At 36.1% G+C, this 16,199-nt stretch overlaps 1 pseudogene; it reads right to left on the bottom strand.

The window, feature by feature from the left end:
• Positions 1 to 1,306: 1,306 nt before the first annotated feature.
• The window catches only part of LOC118380495 (membrane-associated guanylate kinase, WW and PDZ domain-containing protein 3-like), a 311,983-nt pseudogene continuing 297,090 nt past the window's right edge, over positions 1,307 to 16,199 (bottom strand).

Here is a 16,199-nt window from a genome sequence, read left to right as displayed (position 1 = left end):
ACAGCAACACGTGGGAAGCTTGTGCCTGGATACAGCAACACGTGGGAAGCTTGTGCCTGGATACAGCAACACGTGGGAAGCTTTTGCCTGGATACAGCAACACGTGGGAAGCTTGTGCATGGATACAGCAACACGCGAGAAGCTTGTGCCTGGATACAGCAACACGTGGGAAGCTTGTGCCTGGATACAGCAACACGTGGTAAGCATGTGCCTGGATACAGCAACACGTGGTAAGCATGTGCCTGGATACAGCAACACGTGGTAAGCTTGTGACGTTTTTTTTGTTACATTTACCTAATCCTTTTCAAACCTGAACCTAATACTCCTAAAATGCTCCGTAAATTCTCCAAAACTACTACCTAAAAATTAATTCTGACAAACTATCCCATCTATTTAAAACGTGAACAGAGATACCTTGACGAGATCCTGAGGCCCATTGTCGTGCCATTTATCCGCCGCCATCACCTCATTTCAGCATGATAATGCACGGCCCCATGTCGAAAGGATCTCTACACAATTCCTGAAAATGTCCCAGTTCTTCCATGGCCTGCATACTCACCAGACATGTCACCCATTGAGCATGTTTTGGAATCTCTGGATCGCCGTGTACAACAGGGTGTTTTAGTTCCCGCCAATATCCAGCAATTTCGCACAGGCATTGAACAGAAGTGGGACAACATTCAACAGGCCGCACTCAGCCTGATCAACTCTATGCGAAGGAGATGTGTTGTGCTGCATGAGGCAAATGGTGGTCACATCAGATACTGACTGGTTTTATGATCCACGCCACTTTAAAAAACAAGTTATCTGTGACCAACAGATGCATATCTGTGTTCCTAGTCATGTGACATTCATAGATTAGGGCCTAATGAATTGATTTAAATTGACTGATTTCCATATATGAACTGTAACGGATCTGATTTTGAACTCAGTAAAATCTTTGAAATTGTTCCGTTTATATATTTGTTTCTGTATACATATGGGAAACACTGACAAGGTGAAACGATACAAAGTGATTTTCGCTAACCCTAACCTTTTTCCTCACATTAACGTAAGTCTCCTAACCTGCTATGTTAATTCTCTGAACCTGTTACGAAAAAGTAACTTAGTTCGGAATCGAAGTGGGGTGAAAAGAGTGTTTCTCACGTACATTTAGGTAGTCGTTAAGCCATACAAAACCTAGGGGTTAGGGGTTAAACCACTCAAAACATTCCAGATTCTGGGCGGAGTAAACCCTCTTGCGTTGCCTCTTCCTCTCCGATAAAACCCACTTTACACCAATGACTGTAGGCTTCACACAATGGAATAGGTTTATTCAGTAAAACTTTATTTATCAGTGCATGAACAGAATGCCATGACCAGATTATTTTCTCTCACCACTTTATATCATTTTCTTCTTAATTACTTTAAAAAAATAATGGAGCGATTTACAGTTGTTTTTCCTGAATGAAGGCATGTACAGTGCCTTGCGAAAGTATTCGGCCCCCTTGAACTTTGCGACCTTTTGCCACATTTCAGGCTTCAAACATAAAGATATAAAACTGTATTTTTTTGTGAAGAATCAACAACAAGTGGGACACAATCATGAAGTGGAACAACATTTATTGGATATTTCAAACTTTTTTAACAAATCAAAAACTGAAAAATTTGGCGTGCAAAATTATTCAGCCCCTTTACTTTCAGTGCAGCAAACTCTCTCCAGAAGTTCAGTGAGGATCTCTGAATGATCCAATGTTGACCTAAATTACTAATGATGATAAATACAATCCACCTGTGTGTAATCAAGTCTCCGTATAAATGCACCTGCACTGTGATAGTCTCAGAGGTCCGTTAGAAGCGCAGAGAGCATCATGAAGAACAAGGAACACACCAGGCAGGTCCGAGATACTGTTGTGAAGAAGTTTAAAGCCGGATTTGGATACAAAAAGATTTCCCAAGCTTTAAACATCCCAAGGAGCACTGTGCATGCGATAATATTGAAATGGAAGGAGTATCAGACCACTGCAAATCTACCAAGACTTGGCCGTCCCTCTAAACTTTCAGCTCATACAAGGAGAAGACTGATCAGAGATGCAGCCAAGTGGCCCATGATCACTCTGGATGAACTGCAGAGATTTACAGCTGAGGTGGGACACTCTGTCCATAGGACAACAATCAGTCGTATATTGCACAAATCTGGCCTTTATGGAAGAGTGGCAAGAAGAAAGCCATTTCTTAAAGATATCCATAAAAAGTGTTGTTTAAAGTTTGCCACAAGCCACCTGGGAGACACACCAAACATGTGGAAGAAGGTGCTCTGGTCAGATGAAACCAAAATTGAACATTTTGGCAACAATGCAAAACGTAATGTTTGGCGTAAAAGCAACACAGCCCATCACCCTGAACTCACCATCCCCACTGTCAAACATGGTGGTGGCAGCATCATGGTTTGGGCCTGCTTTTCTTCAGCAGGGACAGAGAAGATGGTTAAAATTGATGGGAAGATGGATGGAGCCAAATACAGGACCATTCTGGAAGAAAACCTGATGGAGTCTGCAAAAGACCTGAGACTGGGATGGAGATTTGTCTTCCAACAAGACAATGATCCAAAACATAAAGCAAAATCTACAATGGAATGGTTCAAAAATAAACATATCCAGGTGTTAGAATGGCCAAGTCAATGTCCAGACCTGAATCCATTCAAGAATCTGTGGAAAGAACTGAAAACTGCTGTTCACAAATGCTTGGAGGAATGGGAAAAAAATGTCAGTCTCTCGATGTGCAAAACTGATAGAGACATACCCCAAGTGACTTACAGCTGTAATCGCAGCAAAAGGTGGCGCTACAAAGTATTAACTTAAGGGGGCTGAATAATTTTGCACGCCAAATTGTTCAGTTTTTGATTTGTTAAAAAAGTTTGAAATATCCAATAAATAAATAAATGTCGTTCCACTTCATGATTGTGTCCCACTTGTTGTTGATTCTTCACAAAAAAATACAGTTTTATATCTTTATGTTTGAAGCCTGGTCGCAAAGTTCAAGGGGGCCGAATACTTTCGCAAGGCACTGTATTTATACAGGTGCTGTACAATGTATAAACATTTACAACTACCACAGAATGTAAAGACCAAAAGGCTGTTTTCTGTTGAAGCAATGCAAGGCCACATTATTATATACAGACACATGACATGAACAATGGGGGGTACAAGGGAAAGGAAACATAACGGTGAAGAGGAAATCATCATCCTTAAACTTGTCTAAGATTTTATCACAAGATTTAAAAGGTAGATTGAAAGAGAAGACTTGAAGCTGGACACACTCAAATGTAAGGTTTTGGCAGATCATTTCCAAAGCTGCCACAAAACGATGCCCTCAAACAGACTAGGTTATCATTGTGTAAACTTCTGCCATTTTGTAAAATCGTGACACAGATTAGGGGCGGCAGGTAGCCTAGCGGTTAGGACAGTTGGGCCAGAAACCAAAACAGTTGCTGGTTCGAATCCTGAGCCGACTGCGTCAAAAATCGTCCGAAGAGCCCTTGAGCAAGGCACGTAACCCTAATTGCTCCTGTAAATCGCTCTGGATTAAAATGTCTAACATTTAAATGTAGATTTCAGGGATTGTCGCATGGAGTTCCTTTATTTCCGTTCCTCCAGAAGAGGGCACTATAGTCTAAAGCAGGATTTCACAAACTTTTTCACTCAGCGCCCCCTTCCAGAATTGGAGAACATCCCATGCCCCCCTTGCGCATTCACGTGCCACGTCTATTTTTATGGGCACAAGCACTGTTCACACCCCTCTTGTTGGTGGAGAGAATTGCTCAGGCTTAAAGCTTATTTCCTGCAATTCTACAAACAAAGGTTTTGGGTGCAAAGAACATTTTGCAGTTTTAAAGTTAATTTTCTTGCGATTCTATATATTTTGCCATGTGTAATGTTATTTGAGTGACAAAAATATTACAACAATATCTATGGGCTAAAAAACGTAATAAAAAAACAGTAGCTGACATGGGCTAGTTGATCTGGACATCTCTGACAAGTTATACATACCTCTAAGGTATGCAATGACTAACATGACAAGAGAAACTGTCCATTTCAAAATTGCACCTCGTGCATTCTACTATTACAACTTTCAAGAGTAAGTTTAAAGCCGGACTGAGTTTTACATTTTTTTAATTTTATTGAACCTTTACTGAACTAGGCAAGTCAGTTAAGAACAAAAACTTATTTACAATGATGGCCTACCCCGGCCAAACCCTAAATCGGACAATGCTTGGCCAATTGGGAGTCCCATAGGGTGGTGCACAATCACAGCCGGTTGTGATACAGCCTGGAATCAAACCAGGGTCTGTATTGATGCCTCTAGCACTGAGATGCCGTGCCTTAGACTGCTGCGCCACTCGGGAGCCCTCCCCTAGGGAGTTCCGCGCACCACTGTTCGGGAACCACTGGTCTAAAGCATAGTTTTTCCAAACTCTGCCCTGGGTGCACATTTTGGTTTTTGCCCTAGCACTACAAAAGCTGATTCAGATAATCAAAGCTTGATGATGAGTTGGCTATTTCAATCAGCTGTGTAGTGGTAGGGCAAAAACCTAAATGTGCACCCAGGGCTGAGTTTGGGAAACCTTGGCCATCTTGGACTGGTGTAAAATTAAAAGCACATTTTGATGTGCGCGTTTGGAAGAAGAACAATTGTGGTCTCATAAAAATGCAAAGGTCTCACTTTTTAACCTCAATCTGCCAATACAGCTAATTTACCCCCACATTTAGATTAGAAAACACCTGGCTAAATAATACACATATTAGATAACGTACAGTCAAAGCTACGGCACTGTCTAAAATACACACCTGTCAGCTTGTAGTATACACATTTTACCAGAGGATCTAAAATGGCCGTTTACAATAAACACCATTACCGATTTAAGGATGTGAAAGGGCTGTGAATGGATAGAAATACAATGTATACGGATCATAGACTAATATGGGATAGAATTATCATAAGTGATTGACATGGCTCATCCAACATGGTGGCACAGTTATTGATACAGTGACGTGAATGTAATGTACACTAAAACACAGTAGTGATGAGCAATAATTGAAGTACAGATGTAAGATCTTAACTTGAGCCAGTTTGCTACAGTTGGAAAATAATCCTGCAGGAACAGGAAATGTGAATTATTATGTGGATTATAATTCATGTTCACTTTTGTAGGGGTTGATACATTTTTCGTAAGGGAAAATCAAGACTGAAATTTGAGAAAAGTGTCAGAAGTCTTTTTAAACCTCAAATACACTACAAGTTTGAGGATAGGAAGGTTCTCCTGCAATAAAGCAAATGAACATGTTCAGTGGTGATGTCTCTACACACTAGAACGGCTCATAATAATGTCCGGAACGACGTAAATGGAATGACATCAAACAAAAATTCCACTGATACCACCAGTCATTACCATGAGCCCGTTCTCCCCAATTAAGGTGCCACCAACCTCCTGTGGTCAGTACATCAAAATATGGAATGGCTCAGTATGGACACATATATACTTATTCTTTGTCATTTAATCTCAATAAATGACAATATGCTTCATAATAAACACACGTGTAGTAGTAAACAATATACGTAACCACAAGTGTCTGGTCTTCACATAGATATGCATATAAAGCTTTTCCGTAATGATCTAAAATCCACTGCAAAGCTGATGACAACAGTGATTCCGAGTCTGCACAGAGCATGTAGCCTACACACCAGTTAACATGTCTGGACTGGATTTGTAGATATGGACAGAAAATGATTGAAATCCCAAACCCCCCTGATCTCCCAGTGACGTGAGGAGAAATCACCGTCACCTCTTTATACATCCATCAGGTACATAGCAGTGGATCAATCCCACCAGCCACCAGGAACAGAACATGCTGAGTGATTGCCTGGATAAGAGTCTGTCTTTAAAACCTTCATACAGTAGTGACAAACAACAACATCCTTCATCAAAGCCAGCATCAGAGAGGAAGCATCTCCTTTCATTCAACCACAAAAGAGTTTCACATCACAGAAAGGACGATACATCACATGACATGGACCAACTTCCTCTCAGCAGGTTGGAGTCTGATTGGCACAAAACAGATTGGACTTCACATCCTCCAGATCTGCAGAGCCACAAACTGACTGAACTCTGGACATGAAAACAGCCTGTAGGAAGGTTGGCTGAAGCAAACTGTGAAAAGAAGCACTGATATGCAATAAGAGGCAATGTGATGATATGTAGTAACACAGTGACGCAAAATAGCCTAAATCCTCTCAATCCTCATTGGTCCATTCTAAATGTCATCATGCTGCAAATGAGCAGAACTGTAGAAGCTGTGTGTGTATATGTATTGGACAGGTTAGTCAGTCTACGATCCATCAGTTTCCCTCCACATGAGAGTGGATTTTGGCTGAACTAGGGACCTTCCAAGGCCCTGGAGTGATGGTGGCCTGCTTCTTGCTGCTGGGGTTCCTGTTGCATGTGGAGTCCTGGCTAGCAGCACTACTGGTGTCCCTCTGATTCTCTTCCTCCGCTGCCGCTCTGTGTTTGCCCTCTCTCTGACTCCTCTCTCTTCGATTCAGGGTTCCGCCCTCTGAGTCCGGCCCTGTCTTCTCCTTCTGTGTCTGGGATCTAAGAGGCTCTGCCTCTCGCTCCACCCATGTGTCCTTCCTGCGGCACTCGCTGGTTCTCGTCTCCCTCTCTTGTCTATGAGAGGGGTCCTCCTCCTTGTGTCTCCTTTCTCTCCCCTGAGTGCCCTTACCAGGGGCAGGGTCGGAGATGGGATGCTGCCCCCTAGAGTGCCTCTGACCCTCCTGGCCCTTCGAGGGCTGCCTGGAGACTGCTGCCTCCGGATCCCTCTTTGAGGTCATCTTCCTGGGGCTGGAAGAGCGGCACTCTCGACCCTTCCGGCCCTCTCTCTGGCCATGGGCCTTCCTCTCGCTGCTCAGGTCTCCCTCCACTGAGCCATTCTTGTGTTCAGCACTCCCTGCCTTGTTGTCTCGGTCTACTCTGTCGGTCTTCCTGGGGCTCTGGGAGCACTCCTTGGTTTCAGCCTGGACTTCGGTGGATCTCTTGGGGTTAGCAGGCTTGTCGCTGTGGGAGGTGATGGAATCACTTTTCTTGGGGAGGGTGTTGTTGTTGGGGCTGTTGGCTCTCCTCTGGCTATGGTGGTGAGGCTGCTGCCCTCTGGCCTTGTTGGGCCCCAGCAGCCTGGAGGGGGAGGGTGCAGCTGCAGCAGACGTATCCCAGTCAGAGGGCTCCTCGGGGGCAGAGTTGTTGGCGGAGGAGGGGCGGGAAAGCTCGGAGGTGGACAGGGAGATTGAGGATGGAGAGGTGGGGGATGACTGCTGGTTGTATGCAGAGAGTCTAGGAAAGCTTGAGGGTGAATTGTTCACTTTCTCCTTCATACCTGGAATAAAGGCATTGAGAGTCATAATGAGTGAGACATTGGTTCCACCTCCAATTAGCTGAGAAAGAAATAACAATAAAGATTGTGATACTGAAGCAGATTGGCGACTGTAGTTATATTAAAGGGATATATTGTATATTCAATATGTGAAGGTGGTGAAGCGTCTTGAAATCTAAAATAAGTGCACATTCAATAATCCACCAACAAAATTAATCTTTCCATTATAACCTTTCAAATAGGAGCTTTAAGTCACACAGACAATATGAATCTGAGATATGTATCAGTGCCATCAAAGGGAGGTAGGTGTAAGCTTTTCTACACCACCGCACAGCTGACGTTTGAATTTCCCTCAAGAGTTGATAAGAGTAGCGCTGGCGTGATTGAAAGAGCAAAGATGTGTAGCGGAGAACCAGAAAGTGAGATGGACTTAGTGAAGCTGAAATGGGGTTTCGATTTCTATGAGAAACAACTAATATAAATCCATTCTTCTTAAAATCAGGACAGGAGAGAGTTGATGGCGGTGAACGCACATACATCATCTGAACATCTCACTGATCAATATCTAGTTAACGACTTTCTCCTGGTCTCGATCATTGTGATGTTGTGTGTGTTCAGCGGCAGTGGAGTGTTTGTGTTCTGTAATAACAACTCAGGGGCTCTAGAGCCACATCGTGATCCAGCGTGGGTCTCAGGCCCCAATTCAATCAATTGCAGATAAAGGAAAACTGCAGTTTCACTCAGAATGTATTTCAAAGAAAGGTTTGGTTTTGTCCTTGAGAAGAACAACTTGTGGGGTGTGTCTTTTTGTGGTTAACACTATTAGTACAACATAAACCTGTAGTGCAATTTCCTTTATCTGTCATTGATTGAATTGGGGCCTTCGTTAGTAAACATGTTCAACTGGAGTCACTGCACCCGTTCAGACCGCCTACTGGTTACAGTGTAGCTCTCATTGGGCGAGGAGATGTCCAGTTATGATTAACGGGAGCAAGGAGGAGATATAAACAGAAGCTGATTTTAAAAGGAGGTGTAGCACTTTGAAACGGAGAGAACAGAGGCAAAGAGGAGGAGAGACGAGTACGAGGTGGTTTACCAAGGTTATTAAGGACAGACCAAGAAAAGCAGTGAGGCTGCTAGTGACTCTCTGGTTTCATGTAGAAGCACAGGGTGGAGGAAGAAGAGTTCACACCTACAGGGAGGAAGAAGAGAGAGAACAGTGCCAGGACAGCTAGACAGAGAGAGGTAGAGCCAGATAGATAGAGAGGTATAAAAGCTAGAGAGACAAACCATGGTAAAGCGAGAGGATTGCAAAAGCTTTCACATGCACAAAAGGGAGGTATGGTCATTTATATGTACTGTATAGACTGGGTTATGTATTGTGTGTGTTGAAAGTTTAACAACCCATGTTTGAGTGGAATGTGTTGAGTCCATAGAAGTAGAACAACTAGAATGGACACATTCTAATTCTATGGTTCAGTCCATGGTCAGTCTTCTATCCATATGTGTATTGCAAGCAGTAGAGACAGTGTCTGAGTAGGTTACATGTTGATGAGTCCACATTCTAATTCTGTGGTTGAGAACATGGTCACTCTTTTATGTGTGTTTGAGTAGAGTATGTGGTTGAGTCTGTGGTTTCTCACTGGGGTCGGGGACCCGGCCCAGGCCAGGTCTGAGGAGCAGCAGGACCTTGGTGCCCCCAGCCTGGATCAGCTCGATGGCCCGGGTGTGTGTGATGCCCTGGGTGGGCTCACCGTTGATCGCCACAATCTGATCTCCTACCTGTGGTAACACACATGATGTTTCAGTACTAATAGCCACAGTATTTACTCAGTATGAAGCTAATGCTAATACTACAATCACTTGAATCCTTGAAATCTCCCAATGTCATTAAACACAGCAAAATCGTCTTTCTCCCCTAGACACCATTCAACAGGCATGTACTGTATGTGTACCCATTCTCATAGAGAGAACACATGTAGCCACCATCGATGAGAGCAGGTATTAATGCCCTGGGTTGGTGACGGACTGGCCCAGTTAGACTCACGTGTATCCTGCCGTCCTTCAGTGCAGGGCCCTCCTCCGCCAGTCTCAATATGAACAGGCCCATGTTGTACTCCTTCCCTCCCCGCAGACTGAAGCCAAACCCCCGCTGGCCTCGCTTCAGCTCCACATGGAAACCACCCTGATAAAGAGAAAATAAACATCTCTATTCATCAGTTATTCAGCTAACATGTAGATGTAATGTCATATTGTAATAGATGTTAAATGCTTTATGATATTCAGTATTGATTCACATGGCTAAGAATACACAACAATAAACACATACACACAGTGTTTGACCTTTTCTCTCCATAGCCTCACCTGCTTGGGGTCTGAGGTGATGAGTTGTCCCATCTCGCTGGGTGGAAGGGACTTATACTCCAGGGCGTCTCCATTCCTAAACAGTCACATACAAAACATCAAAGTGTCAGTGTACTGTGAAAGCTTTTTTTTCAGAAAGGTTTCCACCTTTACAGGGTTTGTAGCGTTTGGTGTCTCTTTCCTTCAGTATGCTTATACAGTGTGAGGTAAATTGTATATTTGTATATGCTATAATTCTTCTGAAGAGACAAGCTGCTTGTTCTGTAATCTAATGTAACCGCTGCATGTAGCAGACTTCAATCTCATTACAATCTTTTGTCAGAGTTGAGCTGCAGTGATATAATAATAATAATATATGCTAGAGAGAACCAGTGATATAATAATAATAAATGCTAGAGAGAACCAGTGATATAATAATAATATATTCTAGAGAGAACCAGTGATATAATAATAATAATATTTCTAGAGAGAACCAGTGATATAATAATAATAATATATGCTAGAGAGAACCAGTGATATAATAATAATATATTCTAGAGAGAACCAGTGATATAATAATAATAATATATGCTAGAGAGAACCAGTGATATAATAATAATAATATATTCTAGAGAGAACCAGTGATATAATAATAATATATTCTAGAGAGAACCAGTGATATAATAATAATAATATATGCTAGAGAGAACCAGTGATATAATAATAATATATAGAGAGAAACCAGTGATATAATAATAATAATATATTCTAGAGAGAACCAGTGATATAATAATAATATATTCTAGAGAGAACCAGTGATATAATAATAATAATAAATGCTAGAGAGAACCAGTGATATAATAATAATAATATATTCTAGAGAGAACCAGTGATATAATAATAATAATATATGCTAGAGAGAACCAGTGATATAATAATAATATATGCTAGAGAGAACCAGTGATATAATAATAATAATATATGCTAGAGAGAACCAGTGATATAATAATAATAATATATTCTAGAGAGAACCAGTGATATAATAATAATAATATATGCTAGAGAGAACCAGTGATATAATAATAATAATATATTCTAGAGAGAACCAGTGATATAATAATAATAATAAATGCTAGAGAGAACCAGTGATATAATAATAATAATAATATATGCTAGAGAGAACCAGTGATATAATAATAATAATAAATGCTAGAGAGAACCAGTGATATAATAATAATAATATATGCTAGAGAGAACCAGTGATATAATAATAATAATATATGCTAGAGAGAACCAGTGATATAATAATAATAATAAATGCTAGAGAGAACCAGTGATATAATAATAATAATATATGCTAGAGAGAACCAGTGATATAATAATAATAATAAATGCTAGAGAGAACCAGTGATATAATAATAATAATATATGCTAGAGAGAACCAGTGATATAATAATTATATATATATATAATAATAATAATATGCTAGAGAGAACCAGTGCTAGAGAGAACCAGTGATATAATAATAATAATAAATGCTAGAGAGAACCAGTGATATAATAATAATAATAAATGCTAGAGAGAACCAGTGATATAATAATAATAATATATTCTAGAGAGAACCAGTGATATAATAATAATAATATATGCTAGAGAGAACCAGTGATATAATAATAATATATTCTAGAGAGAACCAGTGATATAATAATAATAATAAATGCTAGAGAGAACCAGTGATATAATAATAATAATAAATGCTAGAGAGAACCAGTGATATAATAATAATAATATATGCTAGAGAGAACCAGTGATATAATAATAATAATATATGCGAGAGAGAACCAGTGATATAATAATAATAATAAATGCTAGAGAGAACCAGTGATATAATAATAATAATATATGCTAGAGAGAACCAGTGATATAATAATAATAATAAATGCTAGAGAGAACCAGTGATATAATAATAATAATATATGCGAGAGAGAACCAGTGATATAATAATAATATATTCTAGAGAGAACCAGTGATATAATAATAATAATATATGCTAGAGAGAACCAGTGATATAATAATAATAATATATGCTAGAGAGAACCAGTGATATAATAATAATAATATATGCTAGAGAGAACCAGTGATATAATAATAATAATATATGCTAGAGAGAACCAGTGATATAATAATAATAATATATTCTAGAGAGAACCAGTGATATAATAATAATAATATATGTGATATATAATAATAATAATATATGCTAGAGAGAACCAGTGATATAATAATAAAATATGCTAGAGAGAACCAGTGATATAATATATATGCTAGAGAGAACCAGTGATATAATAATAATAAAATATGCTAGAGAGAACCAGTGATATAATAATAATAATATATCTAGAGAGAACCAGTGATATAATAATAATAATAAATGCTAGAGAGAACCAGTGATATAATAATAATAATAAATGCTAGAGAGAACCAGTGATATAATAATAATAATAATATATGCTAGAGAGAACCAGTGATATAATAATAATAATATTGCTAGAGAGAACCAGTGATATAATAATAATAATAAATGCTAGAGAGAACCAGTGATATAATAATAATAATATATGCTAGAGAGAACCAGTGATATAATAATAATAATATATGCGAGAGAGAACCAGTGATATAATAATAATAAATGCTAGAGAGAACCAGTGATATAATAATAATAATATATGCGAGAGAGAACCAGTGATATAATAATAATAATATATGCTAGAGAACCAGTGATATAATAATAATATATGCTAGAGAGAACCAGTGATATAATAATAATAAATGCTAGAGAGAACCAGTGATATAATAATAATAATATATGCGAGAGAGAACCAGTGATATAATAATAATAATAAATGCTAGAGAGAACCAGTGATATAATAATAATAATATATGCTAGAGAGAACCAGTGATATAATAATAATAATATATGCTAGAGAGAACCAGTGATATAATAATAATAATATATGCTAGAGAGAACCAGTGATATAATAATAATAATATATGCTAGAGAGAACCAGTGATATAATAATAATAATATATGCTAGAGAGAACCAGTGATATAATAATAATAATATATGCTAGAGAGAACCAGTGATATAATAATAATAATATATGCTAGAGAGAACCAGTGATATAATAATAATAATAAATGCTAGAGATGTGATATAATAATAATAATATATGCTAGAGAGAACCAGTGATATAATAATAATAAATAAAATGCTAGAGAGAACCAGTGATATAATAATAATAATATATGCAAGAGAGAACCAGTGATATAATAATAATATATGCTAGAGAGAACCAGTGATATAATAATAATAATATATGCTAGAGAGAACCAGTGATATAATAATAATAATATATTCTAGAGAGAACCAGTGATATAATAATAATAATAAATGCTAGAGAGAACCAGTGATATAATAATAATAATATATTCTAGAGAGAACCAGTGATATAATAATAATAATATATGCTAGAGAGAACCAGTGATATAATAATAATAATATATGCTAGAGAGAACCAGTGATATAATAATAATAATATATGCTAGAGAGAACCAGTGATATAATAATAATAATATATGCTAGAGAGAACCAGTGATATAATAATAATAATATATGCTAGAGAGAACCAGTGATATAATAATAATAATAAATGCTAGAGAGAACCAGTGATATAATAATAATAATATATGCTAGAGAGAACCAGTGATATAATAATAATAAATGCTAGAGAGAACCAGTGATATAATAATAATAATATATGCTAGAGAGAACCAGTGATATAATAATAATAATATATGCTAGAGAGAACCAGTGATATAATAATAATAAATGCTAGAGAGAACCAGTGATATAATAATAATAATATATGCTAGAGAGAACCAGTGATATAATAATAATAATATATGCTAGAGAGAACCAGTGATATAATAATAATAATATATGCTAGAGAGAACCAGTGATATAATAATAATAATATATGCTAGAGAGAACCAGTGATATAATAATAATAAATGCTAGAGAGAACCAGTGATATAATAATAATAATATATGCTAGAGAGAACCAGTGATATAATAATAATATATATGCTAGAGAGAACCAGTGATATAATAATAATAATAAATGCTAGAGAGAACCAGTGATATAATAATAATAATATATGCTAGAGAGAACCAGTGATATAATAATAATAATAATAATAATATGCTAGAGAGAACCAGTGATATAATAATAATAATAATATGCTAGAGAGAACCAGTGATATAATAATAATAATATATGCTAGAGAGAACCAGTGATATAATAATAATAATAATAATAAATGCTAGAGAGAACCAGTGATATAATAATAATATATGCTAGAGAGAACCAGTGATATAATAATAATAATAATAATATATAATAATAATATATGCTAGAGAACCAGTGATATAATAATAATAATAATAATGATATAATAATATTATAATAATATAATATGCTAGAGAGAACCAGTGATATAATAATAATAAATGCTAGAGAGAACCAGTGATATAATAATAATAATATATGCAAGAGAGAACCAGTGATATAATAATAATAATATATGCTAGAGAGAACCAGTGATATAATAATAATAAATGCTAGAGAGAACCAGTGATATAATAATAATAATATATGCTAGAGAGAACCAGTGATATAATAATAATAATATATGCTAGAGAGAACCAGTGATATAATAATAATAATAAATGCTAGAGAGAACCAGTGATATAATAATAATATATGCTAGAGAGAACCAGTGATATAATAATAATAATATATGCTAGAGAGAACCAGTGATATAATAATAATAATATATGCTAGAGAGAACCAGTGATATAATAATAATAATATATGCTAGAGAGAACCAGTGATATAATAATAATAATATATGCTAGAGAGAACCAGTGATATAATAATAATAATAAATGCTAGAGAGAACCAGTGATATAATAATAATAATATATGCTAGAGAGAACCAGTGATATAATAATAATAATATATGCTAGAGAGAACCAGTGATATAATAATAATAATATATGCTAGAGAGAACCAGTGATATAATAATAATAATATATGCTAGAGAGAACCAGTGATATAATAATAATAATATATGCTAGAGAACCAGTGATATAATAATAATAATATATGCTAGAGAGAACCAGTGATATAATAATAATAATATATGCAAGAGAGAAGCAGTGATATAATAATTAGAATATATGCTAGAGAGAACCAGTGATATAATAATAATAAATGCTAGAGAGAACCAGTGATATAATAATAATAATATATGCGAGAGAGAACCAGTGATGTAATAATAATAATATATGCAAAAGAGAACCAGTGATATAATAACAATAATAAATGCTAGAGAGAACCAGTGATATAATAACAATAATACATGCTAGAGAGAACCAGTGATATAATAATTATTATAATAATATAATATGCTAGCGAGAACCAGTGATATAATAATTATTAAAATAATATAATATGCTAGCGAGAACCAGGGATATAATAACAATAATAAATGCTAGAGAGAACCAGTGATATAATAATTATTATAATAATATAATATGCTAGCGAGAACCAGTGATATAATAATAATAATAAATGCTAGAGAGAACCAGTGATATAATAATTATTATAATAATATAATATGCTAGAGAGAACCAGTGATATAATAATTATTAAAATAATATAATATGCTAGCGAGAACCAGTGATATAATAATAATAATATATGCTAGAGAGAACCAGTGATATAATAATAATAATATATGCCAGAGAGAACCAGTGATATAATAATAATAATATATGCTAGAGAGAATCAGTGATATAATAATTATTATAATAATATAATATACTAGCGAGAACCAGTGATATAATAAGAATAATAAATGCTAGAGAGAACCAGTGATATAATAATTATTATAATAATATAATATGCTAGCTAGAACCAGTGATATAATAATAATAATAAATGCTAGAGAGAACCAGTGATATAATAATAATAATATATGCTAGAGAGAACCAGTGATGTAATAATAATAATATATGCTAGAGAGAACCAGTGATATAATAATAATAATAAATGCTAGAGAGAACCAGTGATATAATAATAATAATAAATGCTAGAGAGAACCAGTGATATAATAACAATAATACATGCTAGAGAGAACCAGTGATATAATAATTATTATAATAATAATAATATGCTAGAGAGAACCAGTGATATAATAATAATAATATATGCTAGAGAGAACCAGTGATATAATAATAATAATATATGCTAGAGAGAACCAGTGATATAATAATTATTATAATAATATAATATGCTAGCGAGAACCAGTGATATAATAATAATAAT

The sequence above is a fragment of the Oncorhynchus keta genome, chromosome 28, assembly GCF_023373465.1.
Source record: "Oncorhynchus keta strain PuntledgeMale-10-30-2019 chromosome 28, Oket_V2, whole genome shotgun sequence".
NCBI lineage: Eukaryota > Metazoa > Chordata > Actinopteri > Salmoniformes > Salmonidae > Oncorhynchus > Oncorhynchus keta.
This window is presented reverse-complemented; position numbering and strand designations above follow the sequence as displayed.